The sequence below is a fragment of the Ictidomys tridecemlineatus genome, chromosome 2 (assembly GCF_052094955.1).
Source record: "Ictidomys tridecemlineatus isolate mIctTri1 chromosome 2, mIctTri1.hap1, whole genome shotgun sequence".
Classification (NCBI taxonomy): Eukaryota; Metazoa; Chordata; class Mammalia; order Rodentia; family Sciuridae; genus Ictidomys; species Ictidomys tridecemlineatus.
The window spans coordinates 224,066,824-224,089,313 of record NC_135478.1 but is presented as its reverse complement, the minus strand read 5'-3'; the positions used below and the strand labels follow the sequence as shown (position 1 = coordinate 224,089,313).

Sequence of the window (22,490 nt, the reverse complement as noted above, 5' to 3'; positions counted from 1 at the left end):
TCCCCTGGATGGTCCCCAGGCTGAGCCAGGCACTTCCATTTGACCCTCCCCACGACAGGCAGGAGGAGCAGGGCTTGCTATACCGACGTGGCCACAGGTTTTCTCCCCCACTAGACTGTGAACTTCTCGAAGAAGGCACCACGGCTTCTCGTACCTTCCTCACGTAGGGCACCTGGAAGGAACGTGGCCTCCACAGGCCGGGGGTGAATGGAGACGCGCTTTTCCTGTTTATAAACATCCCGCTTCTCTGCACAGTCGTTTTAATTTTTCCTCATACACACGCTGACTGGAAAGTAACTGACTTGATTCTGTGTGCACATTTAGTCCTGCTTCCTGCCCGTGCCCACATTTAGTTGAAATTGGGAGTGTTTGCTAATATTTCCTAGACAAAAGGTACCGTGAGGCGCGGAGAAACAGCTGAAGTACAAGCTGCTGCAGGGACCTCATGGTCAAGAAAGGCTTTAAACCTGGGAAGACACGATAAAGGCCGGGATGCACATTGCCACGGCGACAAGACGGCTACGGATACCTGGTGGAGCGGGGGATCAGGTTGTACAGAAAACTGAAACCGTCCTGGAACCAGGCTACAACTTGAAAAGAGAAGGGAGAGGGACAGACGGACACACCCCACTCCAACACTCCAAGGAAACCACTGGGCACGTTGGGCAGAGCTGGATAAAGCTGGAAGGTGTCCTGGGATATGTGTGCACAGTGCTTCATCTTTCAGACCAGCTTATCCTGGACTTGGTGAGCCCTGGACCACCTCTTAAGATTCGTTTTTTTTAATGCTGGGGATCGAACCCAGGACCTTGTGCATGCAAGTCAAGCACTCTACCAACTGAGCTGCATCCCCAGCCCTAGATTTGTTATTAATTATGGTTAAACCCCAAATTTTCAAGCATGGGAAGAGTTTAATTTGAGATGTGTAAGTCAGATCTGTTGACACTGATGAGTCAGATCAGAGATGATGCAGAATGTGGAGGGTCAGGCTGGGAGATTTCGGCAGCTGCCTTGAGTGAGGGGAGAGGGTCTGACTGAGGTGATGGGAGAAGGTAGGGTGTCAGCAAAGACTTCATTTATAAATGAGGATTTTGTCAAATCTGACTTTCCATTTGTCTGTGGGTTGGCAAAGAGGAGGAGAAGCTGATACATGTCAGGAAGTACCAGACTGGGAAGATAAACGTCATAGAAGTCACTGCTTGTTCATAGGCAGCAGAGGTTGGGGCTCTCTCGAGGGGGCTCTGTTGCTTCCGTATGCACCTCTTGGGTCTTGGGTAAGCTGGAAAAGAGCCAAGGGGCATCAGCTGCCAGGAGCCGGGTGCTGCAGGGTGACCTGCCTGGAACCATGGCTTTCCGCGCCTGTCACTCATCCTGATGATGAAGCTCTCGGTCGCTGTGAGTTCATGGCTGAAGGCAGCTTGGCAATTTGGGGGGGCACATGGCCTTTTTTATGATACACTCCTCTTTCAGTCCTTCACAGCTGACTTTATGAGCGGGAAGGTCGTGTGCTGAGTGAAGTGGAAGAGAGTCTAGATGGAAGGAAGTTGATGGTGTGTTTGAAACAGGAAAAGTGTTGAAAGGTTCAAACGATGAATACAAGGAAAACACAAGTGTCATTACAGTGTGCAAACCCTGTACACACCTAGTTACCCCTTCAAAATAAATAATAACAGAAAGCATTAATTCTTCTAGTTTATAGATGAGGACACCTGATACTTAACTTAGCTCTGTTAAGTATTGTTTCAGGGTGTAGCGAGTGGAATCAAAGCTACCAACACCCATCGCTGGTCCTGAGGGCCCTTCTAGGTCTTTTTTTTTTTTGGTACCAGGGATTCCCTTTTTATTTGGTATTTTGAGACAGGGCCTCACTAACTTGCTGAGGTTGGCTTTGAACTTGTGATCCTTCTGCCTCAGCCTCCCGAGCTGCTGGGATTGCAGAGCTGTGCCACTGTGTCTGTTGGCACTATGGCTTTATAGCCACAAATAATGGCTCTTTGTGTGGTTCTCTGTAGTGACGCAGACAGTCCTGTGTTAGATCCCGTTCCCCTCTAATTGTACAACACAGTACTTCATTATCCAAGTATGTAAGCTTCTTCTGGAAGCAAAGTGATATGAGTCCAGATAAATTGATGTTGATTTGCAGCCCCTGGGAACACCAAAGGGATCCATAAACTTTGAGTCAGAATATTTACTAGTGGTTTCCACCTGTGGGAGCTCTGTGTCATCTGTATTGTGCTCTTAGGTTTAGAAAGCCCACGAATAACTGGGAGCCGATGGGTAAATATTGGCAACAAGCTTATTTCTTAGTAGAGGGGGAATCGTGGTGTGGGCTTACATGGAATCACAGACAGGAAATGCAATTAACACTTTGAAGGGAACATAGAAGAAGATGCCAGAGGAAATGATCTTGTAATGAAATCTCTTAATGCTCCGAATACCGAAAGACCATCGGGAGGGTCTGGGCGGTGTGTGTCCACGATGAGCAGCTGGGGCTGACGGAGGGAGGCATCGGCGAGGTTCTAGAAGTCGGGATCGTGATGATGAACCCTGAGGCTACTGATGCCAGTGTCTGTTAACTACCTCTCAGCCAGAGCTGACCAGAACGGCTTTACAGGAGTCTCCTTGAAGCCACACCTTCCTCCTTTCTGTCAGTCTTGAGCTTTTGGAGTTCTGTCCTGTCTTGTCCTGTCAGTAAGGATGTCCCTGCCTCCATTGAAGTCTGCATGTGATGAGCCTGGGGCCAGGGCCACTGAAGGAGTCCAGGGCGGGGGTCAGCCTGTGGTCCACGCTGACAGTATGACCGTCTCTCCAGGCGGGTAGGCTGCTGATTCTGGGGGCTTGCGGTGGCATTGGAAAGAAAGGGACATAAGGAAGACGTGGCTGTTTTCAGAACTTGGTGGGTCTGACATGGAGGAGCTTGGGTAAAAAGAAGTTGCCTGGGAAGTTGTCCAGGGAAGGGAGGGGAGGACAGACTCCCCTCACCCAGGGCCAAGCTGAGGCTGCCGGACCTCTCCTTTTGGACTCACGAGCACAGCTCCAGGGGACACGGGGACGGTGCACAGGCAGGATGCTGTCCCCTACGCCCCAGCGGAACTCAGTGTTCATGCCGTGTCCTGGAGCAGCAGCCTAAGTGCCGCCCAGAATGATTTCCTGGGCTGCTTCTGGGATGGTCTCTGTCCCACCTGAGCTAGACGATTTGGCCCTGTCTGGAACTTGTCTAGACAAATAGTTCAAAGAAGAGCGTGCCTTCGTCACGAAGAGAAACCAGAAAAAAAGGTGACAGAAAAGACATACTTGGAACTAAGGTTTGCTTCAAAATGTTGGATGATAGTATTTGCATGACAGGCTTAAAATCAAAGACTGTTTTTAGTTTCTGAGAAGACACAGTAGCCTCCTTGAATACATCTTGGCACCTGCTAGGTTGGCCACCAAGTGCTTGGGTTTCCTGGGTTTGCCTGACTTTTCAAATGGTACAAGGCTATGGGTTATACAATTGGCTTTTCTGAGGTGTGCACTGCTTTTATCTCAAAATAACATGAAATTAAGATTAAAAGTCAATTTCCTAGCCACACTTTAGTTCCAGTATAGGAAATTATGAAAATTCTTGGTAATAGCAATACCAGAAGCTTCACAAAAATACTAATGGAGTATAAAATCGGAATTTTCAGCTTACTTTTGATTGTTTGAATCAACTTCCCTGAGGCATAACTTATATACCAAAGTAACCTGTTTTAAATGTCCAGTTGGATGAGTCTTGCTGAATATGTACACCTGTGTAATAGCTATCTCAGTTAAAACATAAAACATTGACATTTGAAGTTTGTACAGATTTGTTCTTTGTTTCCTGATGTGTGTGTATATGAGAGCAAGAGAGAGAGAGAGAGAGAGAGAGAGAGAGAGAGAGAGAGAGAGAGAGAGAGAGAATTTTCATTATCTCTGAAAATGAGGATACTTAAAAGAAACTCCCACCTCTTCAGTGGACCTTCTCAGAGGAACTGCCAATTACCTACAGATGTCCCAATGGTTCCTCTTGCTGGGGGCCTTCCTGCTGATTGCCTGGGCTCAGAGGAGGGCCCCAGGCTCTCCTGAAGGTCTTTATTAATATTTACTTTCAAAATTCACATGGTCTTTGAACAGCTCTCTTTATATTGCAAAACATTTTTGGGAACTTGGATCACAGGTTCTCAAAATCACTTCTCTTCCCTTGGAATCTGGACAGAGGATAAGGGGACTGATGTAATGGCAGGTGGCCCTAAGATGTAGGGCAGGTGACCTGGAGAAAGGGAGCTGAGGGAGATACTGGCGAGGAGCCCACGTCTTTGCCCGTGTGTGTGTGTGTGTGTGTGTGTGTGTGTGTGTGTGTGAGTGATGCAGGAGAAAGCCCAGGATGGAGGGGCATCCTCTGGACATGAGCCACAAGGGCTGCCTTCCTATCCTGACTTTGCAGCTACCTGAACGCTGCAGTTGACCTTAGGTGAGATACGGACCCTCCCCCAGCTCCCAGGACCAGTTTCTCCCCCAGAACCATGGGGTTGAGTGGATGAGCAGGACGCCCTCCAGCTCTGCCCCAGACACGGATCCCACCCAGGCTCTAGCTTTCATTCACACCAGACAGTTCAAGTCCATTTCCTAGGGGACACAATCCTCTAAACCCCTTTTCTGTAAGTTGTCCATGCAGACGATCACCCATGTTTTACAGAAGCACCCCAACAGGGTCTTCGTTCATCGTCTCTTGAAACGACTGACCAACAACGTGACGTCATGCCTGAGTCCACCTTGTTCCTTAAGACGGTCCAGAGCCACAGTCTCCCTCATGGTCTCCCATTTCTACTTGTTCCTTCCCATCCACTGTCCACTTGCAGCCAGACTGCTCTTTTACAAACATGCATGGGCCTTGTCGCTCCACCGTTTAGAGCCTGTGGGTGGCATCTGGATGCTCTTAGATGAAATTCACAGTCCTTCCACGGTCTGCGTGGTCTCCTGCACATTCTTGTGCATACCAACTAGGGCTGTCTCCTGAAGTCCACTCTTCCCTTGACAGAAGTTCAAGCGGCTCATGACCATCCACCTATGGGCGACTCTCCCACCCTCCTGTGCAGCTGGGAGCGGGAAGGAGCTGAGCCCCACCAGGGAGGTTTGCACAGTTCTGGTCTTGCGGCTTGGCGAAAGGAGGAGGCACGCTGTCTCTGGCACATTCTGGGAACTCGTAAGTGTTTATGGGATGAGCAAATATAGCCACAACAGTGGGATCCATGTTTCTCATTTTTTCCCCTCTCCAGTTCTCAGGCCTGTTATGAAAGGGGCGGAGACATCTCACAGTTCAGAGGTGACAGGATCCTTCTGAGTGACTTAGCCAATCTGCAGGGGAACCAGATCTAAATTCATCGCATTCACAGCTCACAGGGAGAGTTCAGAGAACACCTGGTCTACACCCACCAGTTAAATGAAACTGGAACGTGTTACTGCACGGAGAGCCCTTGCAGGAGACAGGCTTGATCTGCTGTCTGGGGCCCCTGTAATAATTCATGATATGACTAGAGAATATGGGTTCGGAAAATTAGACAACCTTTGAAAGGAACTGGGCTGAAGTGCACTTTGTGGTTAGAAATACCGAGTGTCAGAGAGCCTATCCACCCTGCTGGATACAGTGACGGTTCCAAGTAACCACAAATTGGCTGGCTGGTTGAACAGACGTGAGACGCTGTCTCCTACAGAGCAGCCTCACAGAGTCACGAGATCTACACCAGAAGACCAGAGGCTCGGGAGTTTATCCTCTCTTCCTTCAGAAAAGAGAAGCATCCTTTGGAATTACAGAGTCAGACTGCAGTCCAGGTACAGCTTTATGACCCAAGGCAAAATTCCTTAGTCTCTGAGCCTCAGCTTTAACACATAAATGGGGCATCTGTACCTTTTCCACACTCCCCACATCTAATCCATCAGTAGGTGCATTAGCTATGCCTCCAAAAGACATCCCAGATCTGCTTTTTTTTTTTTTCCCATCTCCTTTAACTTTCCTCTGGCTCAAGCCACCACACCTCTCCAGCAGACTCTGGTGGAGGCCCCCCTCTGGCCTCCTTGCCTCCACTTACACTTTTCCCATTTCTTAACGACACTGAGTCCAGGTGAAATTTTAAAACCCTCCACTGACTTCTCATTCAACTCATAATAAAATCCAAACTTCCTGCCATGCCAAGGTCCGGGAGGTCTTTCCTTTATAAACCACCTGCTCCCTGCTCTCTGACCTCAGCCTTTTCCCCATATTCCGTCTCTTCAGGAAAACACGGGCCTTGTCGGGCCTCAGCTCCTCGCTGCTGCTCTTCCTTTTAAACTAACGCCCTCTCCTTACATCCTTCAAGTCCTTTTAGAGAGCTCACCTCCTCCCTCCCTCGCTGCCTGTCATCCTGGGTTTTATTTCCTTCAGTGTATCTATCAGCGATTTAAACCATTTACGTGTTTTCTCCTCTTTGTTTGCTTTTTTCCTCTCACCATCAGGGGGAGGACTTGGATCCCTATTCCCTGGGAATGTGCAGAAGAGCGTCCCTGACCCCTCTGGGGGAAACAGGCTCAGACTTCAAGTGCTGAAGGGTGTGGGGACTGGCCACCTGGCCACGATTCCCAGATACGCTCCCCTGGGGGTTTGCAAGGAGACCCGAGAGAGAGTTCCTAAAGTTTACCCAGAACATAAATGCACTGAATAGCACAGGGGAAAACAAAAAGCTGGGAGTGAGGTTTGAATCAGTGAACAACCAGGGTGTTTGCAGCAAGTGGCCGGGGGCCTAAGGGAGAGCTGGGCGCGACCTCAGTGTGCCTGGCTCTCTCCAGAGGGCACCGCGGCTCTGACAGCCGAGCCTCCAAAAGTTCTGGTAACTCGGGGGGAAAATGTGGACAATTTCCTATATTCCAAAGAGGCCTTGGTTTAGGTGGATAGAGGTGGGGTATGGAGGGCAGGAAAGCAATGGGCAGGGGTCAGTTCTCGCTGCCCAGCCTGGAGGCTCCACCCACGTTTTGGGTGATGGGGTTTAGTGTGGGCAGTTTTGCTCTCATCACTTACTCATCTCCTCCCAAACGTCTCACGGAGGAGGTTTTCCACCATTTTACCTTGGGTGGCTGATTTTCTCTCTTTGTCACTTCTGGGAGAGAAACTGGGTGAAGCATTATTGGATTTTACCCTGATTTCCATGAAACCTGAAAATTAGTGGTGGCCATCCAGTATTATCAGATCTGTGCAAGACAGTCCATGAAAGCGGATTCTCAGGGACCAGACTTCCTTCATTCACAGACGTGTCTGCAATCACAGGCGGGACAGGCTGTGAGGGATCGCAATCTCCTTACGCGTCCCATTAAAAGGGAAATGAGAACTTCCATGCATTCTGAATAAGTTGAAATTCTGAGGTGCAGAAGAGACAATGAGGGGATGCCTTACACAACATACAGAAGTTGCACTTTAGAGGTTTTCTTTCCATTTTCTTTTTTTTTTTTTCAGGGAACATGTGGTCACTTGACACTCAGCGTTTAGGTGCCATTCGAGTCTGTGGGAGAGCTCAGACTCACCAGCAAACCATGAGAGGTGAGGGAGACTCTGTCCACAGCACAGAGCTGGGGGAGAGTTGGGGGGCTTTCTGAGTGCCCTCATGCTCTGCGTTAGGCGGAGGGCAGATTGACAGGGATGGGAGGGAATTACTAAATTAACAATAATAAGGGGCCCCCAAAGCCCAGCAGAGTTGATACAGGGGCTGCTAAGCATGCTAAGTATCGTTTCAACCTGATGTCAGACCCAGTGGAAAATCCAGGCAGGATAGAATGAGACTACCCAAGCTTCAAGCAGAGGAGCAACGTTCGAGCTGGAGTAACAGGCGGGTTGGGTCAGCCTCTAACCCAAAGTCAGGTCCATGTCACTGCTGAGTTCTTGGCCCAACGGCCAACAAGCTCATCTTCACATACCTCTAGGGACAGCGAGCTCAGAACCTGCCTAGGCACAAAGCTACTGGATCCTGAGTCCGGGCTCCAGTCATTACCCTGATCTCCAGTGAAGACCTGTGCCCACCACCTTCCCCAGGGCAGCGGGTCCAACTGAGCCCAGATGCGCAGGGCGCTTCTCCAGTGCACGCTGCTGCAGGAGGTTAAAGGCAGCCGTCTCGTCCTAGGTCCCCTTGCCTGCAGGCTATATCCATTCCAATTACTGTTCTCCAAGGGTGACCGTCCACTGGCCACCTCACAACATGACATGGCATCTTCAACAGATGACATTCCAAGGATGCCTAGCATTGGCTCAGCCACTGGGGACCCTGTGTCCCCCCCCCAACCCCCCTCCCCAGGCAGTCCAAGGATCACCCTCTCCTGGCTCTGGCCAGTGCTGAAGCCTCTTCATCTTGGACTTGTGTGATTGATTTTTTGAGCCTAAACGCATGAGTTTATATTTAATTTTGATAATTCCATTTTATCGGTTTTGGCTTGGATTTATAGCCACTTAAAATAATGACGATAGCTTACATTTAATTACAATTTTCTGATCATCAGAGTGCTTCCCCATATGCTGTTACTGCCCGGTTGGATTCCCTCATTCCCATGTCAGCTGGCCCTCCTGACTTCCCACCTGGAAATATGATTAGCAGGAATGGCATCGATCGCCGAGACTCAGTCTTGGGAAAGGCTCTCTTTATTCTCAGCACATTCTCAGGAGGAAAGGACAAAAGGCACACCTCGAAAACTACTTGAAAAGATGACTGCAAAGAGTGAGGAGTGCGAGGAGGAAAAATAAAGCAGCCCAAGGAAAGAGAAGAAAACTGGGGGAGGTTTCTGTAACAGAAAGGGGGGTCAGCGAAGGCCCCCAGAGACCTGGACACACGTGGACTCATCAATCAACCCTCTTCCTGCTGTTCCAAAGACAATTTCAGACAACCAATTTTTGACTTGGCTTTGTTCTCTCCACTGTCGACTAACTCAGGATTTGCTTTTGAGTCACAAAGAAGCATACAACATGTGGCACCCGACACACAACCATAACAGACTGTTTCAGAGATATGTTGACACCAAGAAACGCTGTATCCAGGCCACTTGATGAGGTTTTACGACGTTTGCCCCCGGGACACCACTCTTACCCATGACACTCCTGGGGGGTACAATTAGATTCGAATCAATTGTCTGTAGCTCAGTTAAGATCAGTTGTCTGTAGCCTGGTATGTGCAGTTTCTGCTCTGTAAGCTACAACTCCAGACGGATCACAACACACCCCGAGTCACAAATCTGTAATCTTGAGTATTCCCCACGGCCCTATAGTTTTGGAACCTGCATATGAAAAGAGAAAAGTCGTTCCCTTGGGATGGCTTGATACCGGGGAACTCAGGTTGGGCTGCGCACATCACGAGACTCTTTCCCCAACTCTTTCCATCCTCTTTTTAGGAATCTACTTCAAAATTTTGTTAGTCGTCATTTTACCAGTCGGTACTTTTTTGGAAAGTATTTTTTTTTAAAAAAAATGTATTTTGGAAGTTATCATTTCATGGTCTCCAGTGAAATGGAGACAGGTGTGTGCCTCTGCAGACTTAACGCCATTTCCCCACAGTACCTGAGGGTCGCATCTAAAAGGGCTTTTAGCACTCTGAGTTATGGTTTATATAAACCTGGGGAAAGAAATCCTGGTCGTTAAATTAATTAATTACTGATTCATAGAGCAACTGCTGCGTGCTAGGACATGCTCAGAGAGAAGACGGGAGCCGGTGGGGAAGGATGGCAAGTGAGCATGGCCGGTCCCTGTGCTGAGGAAGAAGGTGACACTGGAACATAAGTGAAACATGATCCCGGAGGCTGGGATGCTGTGTGCAGGTGGTCAGGGAGAGTGACGAGGAGGCCATGGTTGCTAGGGACAGTAAGGTTGTTGACCACTGAAGAATGGAAGGAAGGAGGAGATAAGACGGCAGTGCACTGTGGGACCTGGCGGGGAGGGCTCTGGCGGAGATGGGGAGATGGTGGGGAAACAGGCCCGACAGTGGACAGCCCAGCTGAGGAGTAGAGTCCAGAGACCTCACTCCACCCAGCCAGGCCTCTGTCCCCACAGGTTCTCAGGTAGGGAGGACGTGGCCAGCGTGGCTTCAGCAGAACAGTGCACCTTTGGGAGAACTCACTGGGGGTGAAGGTGGGCGGGGCTGCAGCCAGGAGGCTCCCAGGCTACCTTCCCCAGAAGAGGTTTTCTCTGAACCTTTCTCATTCAAGTTGAATCTCCACTCCTCAGGAAACCCCCTCTGTGTCCTCTGAAGGGATTCACCTGGGAAAGGTTTAGAATTAACATTTTGATGGAAACAGTTTTTGTATCTAAATGTGCTGACTTAAGTGCTTAAGACCTCCCCTTCCTCTACCACCCTGTCTGCGGCGTTCACGTCCTTCCCAGGATGCAACTAAGGTCAGCCTGAGCTGTCGGAATGATCACCACTTCTGCCTGGGTGAAAGATGAAAACAGAGCTAGAAGACAAAAATGCACTCGACTATGATTATTTGTAGAGAGCGGTGCAGTCATCGAGCTCCTCGTGCGTGTCTGCACGGACAGGAAGGTTTCAGAAGAGGAAATGCATGATGGAGGCTGCATCCCGAGCCTCTGAAGCCACAGAACTTGCCTCACTATGAAGTCAGGAGGTACTTATGAATGAGGACATGTTAAACATTAAAGAATTTTTAAAAGTTCAGACATGTTGGCCTTCAGCTGGCCTCTCACTCCCCAAACCACCCCCTGGGTTAGAAAGAAAGGAAGTGGAGGCCGGTTTTCAGAAACATGGAGTTTTAAAATGATGAAAGTGGCGGGAGGGTGGTGACTTCCCACTGTTTCCCATTTGCTCGACCCCTTGGGAGGCTGGTGGAGTCCGTTTTGAAGGCAGGATAAACCACTGCACAGAGCAGCTGAAGGGCCACTGAAGGGCCATTCCATGGGGGGCCCAGCCTCCTCACGCAGAAATAACCTGGAGGCTTGATTGCCTCCAAGGAGGAGAAGAAATTAAAAACATAAAACACTCTTCCCTATCAAATGCATGGGTTAGACTGCTCCATTAATCCCTGCTCTCCTTGCAGTTCTCTGGAACACAGACTCCCTGTTTGGGGGCCCTGGGGACATTCTCCTCTCACCCCTTCTCATCCTCCTGGGCCGTCTCTCACTAAACCAGACACTCCGATGAACGTGCGGTGAAGTTCTGGGGAGTTGGTGTTTCCTGGCAGCAAACAGCGGTTTCATCTAATTCCGATGCGCTTTGTCTAGGCTGCCGTTCACCCCTTCACTAGCGAGACAGCATCCAGGCTGCACATTTTATTTCAAACTTATCCTGAGCCCTGAAGTCTTGGCAATGAAAAGGTTAGGGCAAGAGCGTTAACATGGAGAGACCAGGAGATTAATAGACCCATGGGCTTCTTCTCCCTACTTGGCGGGTACATGATATTGGGCTAGTTAACTGCATCTTTCTGAGGAAGCTGGTTGTTTTGATCTGTAAGATGGGGGTGATATTAGGTAATGCTTAAGAGTGGAGTGAGAATTAATGGGAACACTATGGACAGAAACCCCTTGATAATTAATAGCAAACAATAAACTTTTGATAAAAGTTGGCTATTATTAGCTCTTTTGCTGATTTTCAGCAGCTGCACATAAAAAAAAAGCCTTTCAAATAATTGGGGCTAGATGGCACAGCTCAGATATTGATTAAAAGGAAAGAAATCCTTCTGAGTAGATTACATGCAGTGAACTTGAGCATTTCAAACGACTGGTGTGGTCTGGTCAGGGCACCCAGGGAGTGGGCCTGGAGAGAACACGGAGGGAGCCCTTCCCAAGTTAGGCTGTGCTCCTTCCCATCCTGATTGGCCACCAGGTACATGTCTTCAGGGTGGGGACTGAGCAATGTGATGCTCATACAATTCCTGGATCAGATGTGACTGAGGGCTAGAAACTAGAGCTTGGTGGGCGGAAAGATTCAGAAGAAAGGACCCCTGGAGGGGTGCCCATGGCTCCTGTTTGTGACAGGAACTTGATGGTACTGGGGAGCTTCCGGTTGTACCTTACAAAGGGTGGCCGACTCCTCTGGGCCTGGGAGGAGGGAAGGTGGTGTGGAGTCGAAGCTGAGTACCCTTCCTGTGTCCCTGCCTCCCTCCCACCCAGCACTGCACAGATCAGGTGGAGAAGCCCCAAGTGATCTGGAGAATCATGAATTCCTGATTCTCAGCCTCCTTTGTTGGGAGAGCTGCCTTTCTGTGGTTAACGATGCCCATCAATGGAGGGTGTGGGAAGAAACGCACTGACTCAGAAGGCTGTGAACTTCTGAGGTGCTGAGGGTGAGGGTTCGCTATTAGGCACAGAGAAAGCGGGAATCAATTCCGTTCTCCACCGACTGCCAGTGGGATCCAGTCACCAAGGGGGAAAGCAAGTCCTGGGAGCCATCTGCCAAACAGGAAGGCGGAAAATGACAGCTTTCTTCAGGGAAAACCGAGCAGTGTGCTAAGTTTCAAAAGGGGAAAGACCAAACCAGCCACTGGATGCTACTTTTCCTCCTTGAAAAAAGGCAGAATAACTAGGACCAATTACTCTAGATTTAACCTTACGTTCCTAGGAGCCCTGCTCATGCTTTCTCTTCCTTCAAGATATGAGTCCCGCTGTTTCATTGAAGAGATGGTATATTTTGAAGGAGAGTGAAAGCAGGCTCCTCCTTTTGGGGGGGTACTTTCCTGTTCGGGGTGTGTGTCTGAACTTCTGGAAAGCACTTACTATCATTTGTTACCATCCTCGTTATGGCCACAAACTCGGTCCAGATTCAAAAGAAAGCCCTTACTTTTCAGCAAGGATAAAAAACCCTTCTCACACGTTTCACAGTTCACACCACGAAACTCTCAGCTTGGCTCAGGCGACACTCGCGCGCACCCACGCTGCTGCACAGAGCAGGTTTCCCTTCCCTGGCTCCCTGCTGGGCCACCCTGCGATGTAGCATTGGTGGTTCTGCTACTGGGAACCCGGACACTCTAAGTGACTCGGTCCTGTGCCTGGAGAACACCCAACCTTGCAGAGATGACATGGAGCATCCGAGGTCTCCTAACCCAGAGAGTGCTGGCAGAGAGCTACCCTCCAGTCCCAGCACCCGTCCATCACACCACAGCGCTCTCCCTCTTTCTCCCATCTGGGTGGGAGCCTGCCGGCATGCAGTACTTGCCTCTGCCTGTCAGCCCTGGCTCAGGTGTGCCCCTCGTTGCAGGTGGATTTCCCACTGGCCAGTCAGACTTCAGAAGCTCCTAGTACCCTCCTTTGTCGCCTGCAGCTGGAATTCCTGCAGGCTGCTCCGACCTCGAAGGATCAAACTCTGGACTACTGAAAGGCAGGTGAAGGGAGGGTGGAAAACACGGAGCGGAGTCCTGGGCTCTGGCAGCAGATCTGACTGTACAGAGGCAGCCAGGCTACAGTATCTGGGGAGAAGCCTAATACATGGACTGGAGTTTTGTTTTGCTTTTGAAATATGATTGAACCTGCAGACCCCCACCCAACACACAAGAGAGTGCCTCTTCTGATGTTTGCCTCATATGCCCTCCAGGTTCCATGCAGAGATGCTGGCTACCTCCAACACTCCACTTCTGGTTGGGTGGGCGCCCCTCCTGCTGTTTGCTGTTCTCTTTCTTCTGCCCCTTCCTTCTGCACTCTCCTTTGGGAAGGTTCAGTCAGCCCACACTCTCTAGAAGCATCTGAATATTCTGGCATCCTCTACAATCAAGTCGATTTCTGTCATCTCTGTGTTGCTTCTCAAAGCAAGAGGAGGCAGGGGTGGTGGGAAGGAGATGAGGGGAGACGAGAGCAGAGGCTGTGCCTTGGGGTCCAGTAGCAATGACTTCTTCCCCTGATCCCTACCAAATTACCAGGCAATATCAGAGTCAAGAGTTTGCAAAGTCTAAGGGGTGATTGGCGGGGGGGGGGGGAGGTGGGGGGGGAGGGACATTTGGAGTGTTGACTCCAGAGGTGCCAGGGGCGGATGGGATTGTTCTGGGTTGGTTACAGGGGTGGCACTGAATATGAGTGTTTGTCAAAATTAATATAGCTCTACATTAAAGAGGGTGAGTTTTACTGTCTGTAAACTTTAAGGACATGCTGAAGCTGTATAATAAAGAGATTGAAATTAATCAAGTTTAAGGACTTTTTAAGTCCCTGAGGTCAGTTGAGCCTCTTTCTCCTTCATCTCAGAAGGCCCTGCAGGGGCGTGATTAAGCTTATTCACCGCAGAGAAACCAGCCATGAGCTTGGAATTTAACAGGTCAGTGTCCAGTGAAAGGCATCCTCTGCATGGTGCAGGGTCAGCAGCTGCCTCGCACAATACATAGAGACCCATTCCCTCTCTGTTCTCCATGGTGGAGAGTATGGATTCCATGCAGGAGACCAGAAAGATCTGTAGCAAGGCTGTGGGCCAGAAGCAGGCAAGAAGGGCCAGGTCATAGACAAAGCAGCAGAGAAAAACGCCTGCGGATCTGAGAGCAGGACAGATGTGGTAGCTGAGAGCAGTGTTCCCAATGTGGCTCCACAGTCGGCCCAGAGCTGGGTCAGACAGTCTGCATGCCTGAGGAGCTTCCCTGGCCATTCTTTGAAGAAGACAAGGGTCAGTGATGGGAAGATGGCTTTGGGGACCACAAACCCACAGCGCAACACTGTTTCTAGGACAGGAAAGTTCTACAGGTGCAGGGAGGAAGTGGCCTGGTGCCCCTTGTTGGGAGGCAGGCTGGCAGGCCACCAGGGTCAGAGGAAGCTGCTTGGGTTTGTGAGGGCTTTCCCTGGGGGCTCCAGTCAAGCCCCGGGAGACTCAGGGGCAGAGGGGGATGGGTAGTGAGCACAGGGAGAGCATCCACCTGGTCAGGGGCCCTGGGCTGTCTGGGCAGCAGTGTTGGAATGAAGGAGGGGCAATGCCCAGTGTTTTTCTCATGGTATCTTCCAGCATCTCCTAGAACCTAGCCCAATGCCCTAGTCCAATGCCCAGGCGCTGCAGCCAATCAATGAGTGAATAAGGGATGGCTACTCAGCCGGCCTCCTTCATGGGTATTACCTAGTTTTACCCCTAGAGCCACCTGTGGGAGAGAGACTGATCCTTTTTGTCTGGGGCAACTTCAATGCTCAGAGAAGTGAATGTTCCTGGTCTCGTGATTGACAGATGCAAAGGATATTTAGCAAGGGGTGAGCAAAGATAAGCCCAGCAGGGTTTCTTTCCTCACTATTGGAATTCTGGCAACGGACTTGAGTGTTTTATATTGGAAAGTGTAGAAAAGATTTATTTTCTAAAAAATGATTAAATTTTAAGGTCAAACCGGTAACTCTTACATGTTCCATTTTGGATACTGGTTCTATGAGAGTCAGGAGCAAGTAGTAGGTCTTTAATGACGGTTCCACTTGAGGGACAATAGAAAATGTGTCTGCATTTTCTTGGAAATTATTTAAATGACCTAACACTGTTCACATTATTATTTGGGATATTTTTTTCTCCTTCATGCATCAAACAGGAAGTGTGGATCTATAGAGTCCATTCGGTACTTGCAGACTTCCCATTGAATAATCTCTTCTTAAAGCAAATTGGCCCTTCAAGACAAAACCAAACCTGTCACCAGTACCACTTATTAACAAGAGAGGCCTGCTAGCCCCTGCACATCTGCAGCCTCTGCCACTACCGTCGTGGGTTCTCCACTCTTTTGGTTCCTTCCTACGTATTTATTTAGATGAAATTAGATCAAACTGTATCATATTATTTCGTGAATATCACCATTTTAACAAGACCGAAATTAAGCTATTATCTTATGTAAAATTATATTTATTTCCCAAGTTCATTAAATCTTAACCTCAGACATGTGAAATAATATAGAACCACTTAGAGGCAATTCTGACACTGGTTTCATATCTGATATTGATATTCTTTAAGTTTTTGAAGACTGAACAGAATAAATGAAGCGAGTGTGGTTAATGAAAGGTAACATTTAAACCAAACAACACAGTGATGCCTGAGATAGAGATGTTAGAGCAGGGGACGGACGCCAGTGTCCATGTGCAGGAGGAGAGGGGAGCGGACGACACCCTCCCAGACTCTGAGTTTCAGCAGCTGCATGAAAGATACAGACAGGGAGTCTCGGGTCAGGGGGAGTGAGCACTCATTTGTTAAGGCCATGAAAATAAAAAAAGGCAAAATAATTGAAAAATTTAGAGAATAGTACAGTTGAATGTATCAAAAAGGCTGATTTAATGTTAAGTCAATAAAAATCAATAGAGCTTAGCAAATAGTCTCTAAATACAAATGTTAAGTCACTAGAGAGAGAGAAAGGGCCAATTAAATGCATCAGGAGGTGATTTTTTCCTGCATTTCCTTTGGAAGGAGATTAGCTGGGAGCCGGCTGGGGACCATACCTGCCCTCGCAATCCAATTCTTGGAGGTTACTAGTTTCTGCCTGATCTGTCTCCTGACATGTAATTATAAGCTGATATGATATAGCAGGTGGCTTCCTTCCTTCCTGGTGGCTGGGAGGTCTCCTGTCTCTGCTAGAAGGTGTGTTCTGGGTGCTGTGTCCATCCCTTGCTGGGGAAGGTGTAGCAGGGATTGGCAGAATTTGGCAGCAGGAGGTGGGAAGCTCTTGCGTGGCCTGCAAGAGTCCCAGGCTCACTCCTAGGGGCGACAGGTTCTTTTTAATGGCCCGATGGCCAGGTTTCCTGGTCTTTTCCCTTTATTTAATTACGAGCATTAGAGAGGGGCCCATCTTGGGACTGGAGAGCAGTGGCCTTTGCTGTGCTGACATCACCGTGAGCTGCAGCAGCCCTTTCCTCCTGGGACTTCCCCAGGGGCTTTGCTGAGCCCGGCTTGGTGTTAATTATATTTCCCCTTAGTTGGCAGAATACAAATCAGCTTGGTCATGCTTCTATTTCCTCCAGAAACCACGCAGCTGGGAGGGAATTTGGCCAAGTGCAGACACAAAGAGAAGGTTCCTGGCTCCTGATTGTTTGTTCTACCCAAATTTGAGTGCTTCCACCCCAGACAAGGACCAGGGGATGGTGCTGGCGTCTGCGGACACTGGCCCCAGGTTAAGTAGGAATCTTGGTATTGATAAGGCAGGTCTTCCCCGATGTCTTTTCAGGAACTCCCTTCCCGTTCCTCCTGATCTGCCCCGTGACTGGGGGTGGGGGTGTCCGTGGTCTGGCCTTGCAGGGGTATCCCTCCCTTCTAGCATAAAGCACCTGTTGATCTTTTCTCCCTTGAGAATCCAGGTGGTGGTGATACTTCTGGGGGCTGGCAAAGGTGCGCTGGCCCTGGGGCCTCTCTGCTGGTACCTAGTGTCCCAGCCTGGGCACTTGGCTGGCACAGCCAAAGTGGCTGGTATAGACTGTGACCCTTGCGGAAGTTTCTTGCACTCTCTCAGGGCTGCAGGACTCTGGGCCCACAGGCATGCCCCTGCTCTCAACTCCCTGGGAAATCCGTGTCCCTGACCTTTCTTACCAGGGTCCACTGTACTCCCCACTCTTCCTTTGCCCAGTTGCTGTGCAGCAGTTTCTCTCTGGGCCAATAGCCCGCTTTCCCCACGACTCCACCACTGTGTTAGGACACTGGATTGACTGTGGCCACGCTGCTCCTGAAGCCCCTGCTACCCTCAACCCAAAAAAGCCTCTGCCCTCCCTTGAAGAGTTCTTCCCAAGAGCTCAGGGAGCCTTGACCCTGGACCTTCCTTTCTCTTGACATGGCTGAATCCCAGGTTAGGCACAATGTGATCAAATGAGAACTTCCGCTAAGTAAGAAGCCTGATCCTGGTCACAGTACCGTTAATCTTTGGGAATGTACCATGCCTTCAAATAAGTCACTAGAACTTCTGCCGTGGGTCATCAGACCCATTGTTTTGAAAGATTCATGAACTCCTGCAAAGAGTTTTTGGGCCGAAAAGAATACTTGAACAATCGTCGTTCAAGGATGAAGAAGACTGATATAGTTCAGAATGTTCTGGAGCTGATATCAGGGTGACCTTGGACACTAACCAGTCACGGGAACCGAGAAAATCGATTCTTTCTGGGGGCCCAGGGTGCAGACTAAAGCCCTCTCTGCTTCTGCCTGTTTCTTCTGTGGCCATGACTGTTCCCACAGTGAGGAGCCCCGTCCTCACCGCCCTTCACACCCGAGTTCCCTGCGGACTCTCACGGACTTCGAAACTAGACGAGCACAGACTTTTGTGTGGCCTATAAACAGGTCCCCCAGGAGCTGGAGGCCTGAATTCCTGGTGTGTCTTCTGGCTGCTGGGAAAGCCTCTCCTGTGTGGGTCAGTGTACTCACAACCTTCTCCATGAGAATCACCTCCCCCTCCGTGACATGGTGGACTCAGTGACATTGTTGAACTGAATTTCTGGAATCAAACGTGAGTTTCCCCGTGGTAGGTGATGCTGTGTAAGGCTCTTTGACATTTCTGGCAGCCTTGCAGAGAGACAGTGGGAGCTTACCTCTGCCCTCCTACAAATCCCAGTCCTAGGACAAGACACCAAAATGTTCCTGAAACCCCTCCTTGACCCTTAATCTCACCTGAAAAACGAGAGGCTTGGTGCCATGGGCTCTACCTCTCTATTCTGAGTCAAATGCAAGCTGATGAGTATCAGCAGCTAAGGTACAATATATGTGTTAAATATGTCCACAGTTCACACACAGACAGGTGCACGCACACGCGCATGCACACATACACACCTGTGCAGGTGACGCACACGCACATGCACACATACACACCTGTGCAGGTGACTAACCCATACTGACCTAGAGCCAAGATACTCTGGACAGGAGTTAGGGTCCAGATTCTAGTCACTGACCTGGCATTCATGATTGCCTCACTCTCTAAGCCTCAACATTTTTCTGCTCATGTGATGCCCTAGAGCCAAGGTCAGCACCATTCCCAACCTTCAACTTCCCTTGGTTGCAGAGGATGGTTGCATATCCTGTATCTTCATATCACCCATGAGATCATCTTTTGGATGTCAGAGGACTGCTCTCCTACCACGCTAGGCAGCCCTCTTCCTCCAAACAAAGCAGCCTGGAGAGAAATTTCAGTCACAGCGATGATTACAAAAGAATATTGAACCCCCAGGAATGCACAGAGGTAAATGTTAAGGAAATTACGTCCACCTGATGGAATGGTACATGCAAATATCAGAGTGTAGAAGGATAATTTCAGGGTTGGCTTGATGCATCCATTTAGCAAACACTTATGGGATGTTGTCACGTGCCATGTGCTGCCTTCTGTCCTGCAGGACAAGGGTATGTGACACAGACACTGTGCGTGCTGGGGAGTTTGCTGATCATTACTCTACCCTACTCCACCTGCTCCACATGCTACATTCTTCTTTCTGTTTAATTTCCTCCACAGCCCAGTCAGGCAGGTCTGTTATCATTCCTCCTAATCAGGACACCCAGGACCAAAACCAGAGCCAACAGTAGCTCTTCCTGGTTTTATCTGACCCTAGAAATCCATGCTGCTTCCTCAACTAATTTAATGATTTCATTATGTTTTTAAAAAGGAACATATTAAACGTAAGTAATTGTAAATGCACAATTTTACCAAGGTTCTGTGGTTTCACACTTGATTTAGGCCCCATTTCTTTTTCTGCAGATGTGCGGGACCACAGTTATTCCAACAAACTGTTCTACATCTGCCTCCCTCAAGATGCCCTGAAGCACCATTGAAAAAGGACCAACCGACCAGGAGGAAGATCAGCGGACGGCCTGGTTCAGTTCTAAAGGACTAACAGTGCTTCTCTCTTCCCCCGTGAACGTATTTCAATGTCTGATTGACGATAACAATGTGTGCATTTTTTCTTAGATGGCAGGGAGAGTTTGTTTTAGTATCCAAAACACATCTCTGTATTTTGCTGCCAGCTAAGTCCGGTCTTAAATATGTCACCATATATAGATGTGGTGGGAATTCAGAAAAGCCTGATTTTGGATTAAGATTTTTATGAAACAAAGGGGGACCTGATTCATTTTTTTACCGCCAGAGGCCCCCACCCTGGCCAAGCACATAGTCCTTCCCCTCTGCACTGCCTGTTCACGTCAATGCTCCCTGATCGTGAGCAAAGCATTGCATCATATCCTATTATCTCAAGAACAGAATGTGAAGGTGAGATAGACAAGAACTGGAACTTTACGTCATAAAAAATAACGCTTACATGGCTTAAATGCACTCCATGCTATGCTGTGGTTACACGGTTAAAGATAACCATAGCGATTACTTTGATTTTTACTCAGTTGAACCAAATGTTCAACAGGGCTTTTCTCCTCTAAGAACCTGTCATGGTTTTACCAGGTCAAATGTGATCCTTTTGCATGTGTGTTTTAAAACACAGAGTCCCTGGATCTGACAACAATGACGGCAACAAATACCCCTCACCTTGTCACACGCGCTGAGAGACACTGTCAGCCCCTTCCGTGGTGGTCGGGGAGGAGGGAGGGAGGCGGGGTGCACGAGCCACTGTGGCTGAAATTCTCAAAGGCTGCACAGGAGGCAGGCGGGCGGGCAGTTCCACTTTGTCCGTCCCCCTCCTATCCCAGGTATGGAATGCTGTCACATACAGGCAGGGCGAGGTTGCTGGGGACCTTGTACCTACCGGGAGTTTTGGACAAGAATGAGACCATTCCATTTAGCCATTTTCAGTCTGTTGCTGAGCCCCTGTGGGGTGGCGCTGGCTGGCCCGGGAATGTGGTGGCTCCTTGACCAACATGGCTTCCCCAGGAAGGGACAAGAGCTTCCACCACGGACAGTAGGGAGCTCCAGGGAGTCCCTCGCCCTACTTTGGAGCACCAGGGAGAACTTCCTGGGTGAAGTGTTGACTAGTTACTTCACAGACGAGTCGGAATTAGGTATAAAATGGGATGAAGAGTGTCCGGGTCAAGGGCTCAGCCGTTCTGGGTGAGAATGAGCACAGCATCCTCTATCTGCTGGGCTGAGAACCCCATGGACAGTGGAACTGCTGAGCCAGACTATTAAGCACAACAGGTCCACCAGGCGCTCTGCCTGGACCCTCCCCTTCATCTCCCTTCTAGGTCCCCTTGGCTTCCAACACCCGATCCTGGACTGTCTACTCCCGAGACCTGGGTCATCTTCCACTGCTGCCGTCTCCTTACGGTACCGCGACCTGATGCCTGCAGCGTTTTCCAGGTCTTCAAAACCCCAACAGTGGATGGCTGCCCCCACTTGCCACACTGCCTGGACCACGGTGCGCTCTCGATGGCTGTTTGTGGAGTGAATAGTTCGGGAACGTGCTTAATACCCAGGGACTCTCTCACAGTTCTAACTTCCTGCTAGACATTTCCTTGAGTTTCTGCTTCTTCTAGAATTCCTCTTTCAATGTAGAATGTATAGAAAGGAAGTTTGAAGTTTTTAACTGACCAGCAAATAACTTAGAAGCTTCCCGTCGTTTCTAGAAACACCAGAGAATCCTGGAGGTCAGTCAGAATCCGGGTTCCTAGGGAACCTGTAGGTTTTCTGGTCCTGGCTCCAGGTTCTTGGAACGACAGTGTCAGGGTGACCTACTAACATAGCTGGAGGACACAGTGTGACCTGCTAACATAGCTGGAGGACACGGTGTGACCTGCTAACATAGCTGGAGGACACGGTGTGACCTGATAACATAGCTGGAGGACACAGTGTGACCTGATAACATAGCTGGAGGACACAGTGTGACCTGATAACATAGCTGGAGGACACGGTGTGACCTACTAACATAGCTGGAGGACACAGTGTGACCTGCTAACATAGCTGGAGGACACCGTGTGACCTGCTAACACAGCTGGAGTTAACCTGCTAACATAACAGGGGGGTGCAGAAAACCCATGGATGGTTTGGGTTTTTCTGGAGCCACTGACCCTGGGCTAGGTACCTGGAATATTTGAATGAAATCCCTCTGATCCAGCCCTGTTTGAAGGTAGGTGACCTCTGGGTATCACAATGCCGCTTCCACTACCCAGGTCCTGTGAAAATGCTGCCTGTTAGTTCTTGGCCCAAGGGCCATTGAACAATGAGGGACTGAACAGTCACATGGCCAACAGCCAGACCATAGGTGACAATGGGACACCCATCACAGCCTGCAGCAACCCGACCAGGAAGCCAAGACACAACCTGTACAGCAATCAGCCCCAAATGGTGAGGACTTCATCAATAAGATTCCCGACGTTTTGTTCAAGTTTTGGCAATTTCAGACCAACCAGAGAAAGCCCATTATACCCCCCCACCCCCTGGCCAACTGCACGAGGCAGGGGCTGGCAGTCAGCCACCTCCATTTTCTCCAGGACAAGAGCCTCCCCTGAGGGCACATCTGAGAGGTCCCTCTTCTCCACTACAGGGCTTTCCCACTCCCCAGCTTGCCTTTGACTTCTTGCCAAACCCCAGTGCTGGTGGCTGGCCGTGCTATGGCTTGTTCTCAGCCGGGTGGTCTTTGTTTAGTGTCACACTTGTGCTCGGGGATAGGATGTTAAGGTAGGTACGCCATTCCTTCACAATGTCCC

At 49.6% G+C, this 22,490-nt stretch overlaps 1 protein-coding gene across 2 annotated transcripts in view; it reads right to left on the bottom strand.

The window, feature by feature from the left end:
- The window catches only part of Cntnap2 (contactin associated protein 2), a 1,898,037-nt gene that overhangs the window by 44,911 nt on the left and 1,830,636 nt on the right, over positions 1-22,490 (bottom strand). The window contains exon 1 of one of the 2 annotated variants that reach the window (XM_078040735.1): positions 13,170-13,350. The exons of the other annotated variant lie outside the window; for it this stretch is intronic. The gene's annotated coding sequence lies outside the window, so the exon portion shown is untranslated. Of the gene's footprint in view, positions 1-13,169; positions 13,351-22,490 lie in introns of those variants that run through there. 2 annotated transcript variants of the gene reach the window in all.